Source organism: Ochotona princeps, chromosome 14, assembly GCF_030435755.1.
Source record: "Ochotona princeps isolate mOchPri1 chromosome 14, mOchPri1.hap1, whole genome shotgun sequence".
Taxonomy (NCBI): domain Eukaryota; kingdom Metazoa; phylum Chordata; class Mammalia; order Lagomorpha; family Ochotonidae; genus Ochotona; species Ochotona princeps.
In genome coordinates this window covers 24699868-24705511 of record NC_080845.1, presented here as the reverse complement: position 1 = coordinate 24705511, position 5644 = coordinate 24699868, and the positions used below count along the sequence as shown (strand labels likewise).

At 37.5% G+C, this 5644-nt stretch overlaps 1 pseudogene; it reads left to right on the top strand.

Moving 5' to 3' along the window:
• Positions 1–327: 327 nt before the first annotated feature.
• Positions 328–1277, top strand: LOC101517465 (diamine acetyltransferase 1-like; annotated as a pseudogene).
• The last annotated feature ends 4367 nt before the right edge of the window (positions 1278–5644 follow it).

Below are 5644 nucleotides of genomic sequence, written 5' to 3'. Positions count from 1 at the left end.
TTTCAGTCTTGTGAGAGACTGTAAAGCTGATGACACCCTTCAGCCATGTCCATATTCTAACTTCTAGTCATAGATAACATCGCATGTCACCTTAAAAGATCAATAAAAACATCCTTGAACATAAACTGTTATACATATAATGATGGTTTATGGTTTTTTTTTTTTTTTTTTTGCAAAAGGATTCAAAACAATTCAGACAGAAGGAAGGGCAATTGGAAAAGACCTGGAAAAGAGCAGGTACATAGCCTGTACTGACACCTCCTAGTAATCAAGATGTATGACATGGCACAGCTGTTAGTTGCATTCTCAGCAGTTTTCCATGACACAGAGCTTCGCCGGGTCATGGTGCCAGCCTGACTGAAAAGAGGGCGCTCCCACGAAATGAATGAGGAACCATCTCCTCCTACTGTTCAAGTACAGGGGCCTGGTCCACAAAAGGAAGAGCAAAAGACGAAAATGGCTAAATTTGTGATCTGTCCGGCCACGACCGGCAACTGCAGTGACATCCTGCAGTTAATCAAGAGCTGGCTAAATATGAATATATGGACGATCAAGTAATATGAACTGAAAAAGATCTGCTAGAGGATGGTTTCGGAGAGCACCCATTCTATCACTGCCTGGTTGCTGAAGTGCCCAAGAAGCAGCGGACAGCGGAAGGACACACCATTGTTGGTTTTGCCATGTACCACTTTACCTATGACCCCAGGATTGGCAAGTTACTATATCTCGAAGACTTCTTTGTGATGAATGATTATACAGATTTTGGTAGAGTATCAGAAATTCTGAAGAATCTAAGCCAGATCACGATCAAGTGCCGCTGTAGCAGCATGCACGTCTTGGTGGCAGAATGGAATGAACCATCTATCAGCTTCTACAAGAGAAGAGGTGCTTCTGATCTGTCCACTGAAGAAGGTAGGAGGTTCTTCAAGATTGACAAGGAGTACTTGATCAAAATGGCAGCAGAGGAGTGAAGAATGCTGGTGTAAACAATGACAACTTCCATTCTATTTTAGAATAAATTCTCAAATTCTCTTGCTTTCTATCCTGTTCATAGTAAAATAATAGAATGAGCACCCATTCCAAAGCTTTATTACCAGTCTCATTGTTGCATGTTTGAAATGCAATCTGTTGAAAATGGCAATCTCATATACAATTTGGAGTCAAATTTCTCCTTGAACATCTTCTGATAAACAGCAAGGTGGTATGATCATAATATATATGAAAAACTTCATTCTTGTGAGTCATTTAAATATGTACAATGTACAAACTGGTACTTAGAGTTTCTGTTTTTGTTCCTTTTTAATAAACTACTCTCATTTTTAAAAAGATGTAGTATGACATGTACAGAGTATTGGCAACTACAGAAGTTAATCTGAGATTTGCTGTCTATAATTGTTACTGGAGGTGAACTACACAGATATGGTTCACAGCCTGCCTGGCTGCTCTGTCTCTAACCTCTCCAGAGATCAAAGTATTATCACATGAACAAAGGCCATGTTATATAACATTATTAGACAGCCTATATGGTGTGATCCAGAGACCCAAAATGAACAAATACATTATTATCAGGCAGAACATTCTAATTGCTCAGAGATTATTTCCCTGAAGTCCAGAAATCAGTGGCAAAGAAAAAAAAACCCTTTGATAATGCTATTCCTTCAGTACACATAGTATTGCCTTTACTCTACAATCTTGTTTTGGGTCTGAGTTTACTGTTTCTCAACCTGCACACTTCTATTACTTTGCTTTGTTCATTGCAACCAACCCATGTCTGTCTATACTACATTTATTAGTGGTCTTTACGTCAATTAACAGTATATTGTTTATCAGTAACAAATTCACTTTTTTGTCCCATTGTGTGGTTTTGAGGTCAAACTAAAGCAATTCACTTTTTCTTGTTGGTACAGTGTTGAACAACTATCAGTAAAGGATACTGGATGGACACTCCAATCCAGTCCCAATGAACTCCTTTTCCTTGCAGTAGCAATTCTGGTCAATATGCAGGACATCCAGTAGTGTTTACTTCCCAGTAAGTTTGCCAATATCCAAATCTGTTATCACCTACACTGGCCCTCAACAAGTTCTGTACAATTCCAGCAGGCAGCCTTCTGAACAAATTTCACCAGCAATCACACCAAATGTCCCGGGAAATTCAGCAAAGTTCCCTCAGTAGAATTTGTAGCAAGTTCCACCACCACTACAGCTGGGTTTTCAACCAGCCTTGTTGGTACAATGGTAAGTTAGCCAGTAACTTTCACCACTCCACATAGCAATCTTTTGCAAAGTTTTCAGCAATTCAATGGGAAGTTTCCTGTTTGTCACCCTCAATATGTAGAACACCTACATATGTCCAATCATCTATAGCCTCTGCTTCTCCAGTGAGATTTGGGTTTTAGTCTTACAGCATGTATGACCATTACTGTAATTTTTGGTATAATATATATCACTAGAATAAGAATACATGTTCCTCATATTTGCCTTCACAATATTTTTAAAATCTATTTAATACTCAGTAGGTAATTCTGCATTAATTAGTTAATATTCTTGTACTTAATAAGTAATTTCTATTTCCTGACTTGACTGTCCACTAATATAGCCTTTAACTTAAAATGATATGAAAATACTTTTGTCAGTGGCATAATGTGTTTCTTATGTTTAAAAAAATCCTGGGAGATACTTTTTATAATAGTTCTTTACAAATTTGATGAGGACCTGTGGACTTGTTATGCTAAATTCTGCCTCCTGCATTTATCTAAATTTAAGACAAAAAAATCCATAGCAATCAGCTTTATGAAAGAAGAAAAGCAGCTAAAACTTTTATTTTCACTCTGGGGACAGCAGTGGTATAATACATATTAATGTGCTTCCTACAAAAAGATGATTTTAAAGTAACTAAGAATGATGTCTCCCTTATTGCACTGATCTTTACCAAAAAGACACTGAAAGCAAGAGTATGATTAATTTTAAACTTTTGACAAGCAGTCTATTTTTTGAAATAATGCTTTTAAAATCTGCATGCATTGTTCTCCAAATGTAACCTCTGGGCTACCGCTACTCCCGCCCCCGTCACCACCAGCACTTATTTTATTAGTGGTGGGACACAGTGTCTGCCTCCTACCAGACACTGAACAAGTCTTGATACATTTCTAATATCCATTGGTTCACTTAATAACTGACAACTGAACCAAAGGTATAAGAAATGTTCTTATCATTATCTTGACAATTTCATCTTGGTATACACAGCTTATAAACAGAAAAAGTTGTGTGCACAACAGAGCAGTGTTCATCATCAACTATGTCGTCACAATCCATGCTTCTAACATCTCCCACATTGTCTCTCTTCTTACTTAAGGACATTTATCCCAGAATCAACATTTACAGAACTAATGAGAGGATCCATTCGTTCTGTCCATGTTTTAAGAATTTGTGATAGTTTTTAGAACATTTCCTAACAAAATTTGCTTAGGACTTAGGAATTTGTCATGCCAAGCTTTTGCTTCAAGCATTCTTGTAACTGCCTCCCATATTTTCTAAGTTTCTTTTACTTCCTGGCAGATCATATGAGTATTATCACCACCACATTCAGACAAAATAAGTGAATCTGAGCAAGCATACATACCTTACTAAAATTCACACTCTTAACACCAGAGCTAGGGAACAATGGCATCTTTTCCTGACTCTACAGCTAATATTTTCTCTCCATTACTTTTCAGACTCTATTGGGTCTATGGAAGCTAGAATTTAAACATTTTTGTTTTAAGACTATCCAACCTCCTATCTCACCTAATAAAGAACACTGTCTATAAGTACTCCCAGTCAGTAAATGCTTCTTGAACACTGAAATAAGAGGATCATTATTAGGACAAATTCAGTTTGAACCCTGCAAATTTTCAGAAGTTCTTATTTATACAGGTTTACAATCTTTCTCTTTACTGATTTTCACCAATTCTTTCTGTTCTCTAGAGGCATCTAATACAAAGAAGATCTCTCTTTCGCAAGGGTCTTCAATTAACAAAAAGCATGATATTTTCCTATACAAAAATTATTCATGTTATGTGTTAAAGATAAGGAAGACTTCCATTGGGAGGACTTTAAAAATGGGATAGGAAAAAAGGCAGGACTGAATCCAAACATAACTAGGGCGAGAGGGAATGTATAGCCAGAGTGCGATCCTGGTGAGCGGATCGCAGCAAACGACTATGACGAAGCATCAGATGTAAGAGGAGACTGCTTAAACTGACCCAAGGATAGTCTTGCTGGAAGGTAGAGCCAGATGAGGACACATCACCTGAGGAATGGGGAAGGTTAAGGAACCCGATTAGACAGGAAGAGTGATCAGATATTGAAGGTGGAGGATTCTCGCTAAAATTAGACAATGCAGAAACACAAAAGCATAAAAAACAGGGCCTACTTAAAAATGGAGATAGTTGAGAGGTGCCTGATTTGAATTTGGTCAAGGAGAGAATCTATGTCAATCCTTGTAGAGCAAGCCAGTATCTGTCTGCCTTAAAGAATTAAGGTAGATACTCTCATGTTCTAACTACTTGACAAAAATTATTACTTGCAGGATTATGAAAGTCTTCTGGTCTTAGTGATAGCATAAAAATTCTAAATATTTGTACATTTTAGAATATGTCCCAAAAATAATAATAATAAACGCAATCTAGTGGAAACCTCCACTACTATAAAAGTTCTTTAATCCAGATTCATGGAAATCAGCCTGCCTCTACATGTCTGTACTTTGGAAAGCACTGATAATACCTTGAACGAAAAGAAGTCATCATGGAAATGTGTCATAAAACCAGCTTGTTGGAAGAAAGGGTGAAGATCATACTAAGGAAGAACAGGAACAGTAAGAGTGGGGCTGGAAGAGACCTGTGTGAGAGAAACTGAAATACAGTTTCTAATTCTGAAAATGGAGAATAAACACCATATACAAATAGAGGAATTCAAGCTCTCATTTGAACTTCTGAGAGTCCAGCAAATTTCACATATGATAACTTGAGTGCTCTACTGCACAGAGTGTGACGACCACATTCCTGAACACCTGGCTCCCACCTTGGGTGATCTGACTCCACTTTATCTTGTGATACCATGAGCATAACAGTAAGTACTGGTTTCTCAAATATATTGGAATCTACCCAGTGTGAGTACTTGGGAGAATCTGCCTGCATTCCACCTCTCTGAATCCAAATCAGCAGGCTCAAAATCTATTCTACAACTTACAGTCACCTTGGTGGAAAAACAGCTCTCAACTCAAATTACATGCAATTTCAGTGAAATTACCTAAGAAGACTGTTAAAAAAAAACAGTAATATTGGAATATCAGGAAAATAACTATACTACTGTAAGTGAAAGGGGCTTATATGGGCAAATTATCACAAGAAAATAAGACAACATGATACTTTAAGTGTCGTTTGAAGGAAGATTATAGATATAGCAACAGCCTCTAATCTCTGAACTGGAGTCAATGAGAGTTTATTCTGAGCAAAGGTTATCAGGTTCAGCTGAAGCCTGGTCTCGGTGATGGCATAGGAAAGGAGGGAGTTTGTGATAAATGCCAGAAATTATCTGCCAAGGGGTTACCTGAATCTTTATCATTTCAACTCAGTTCCCAAAAGCCTTGGTTATTCTACTGGGAACA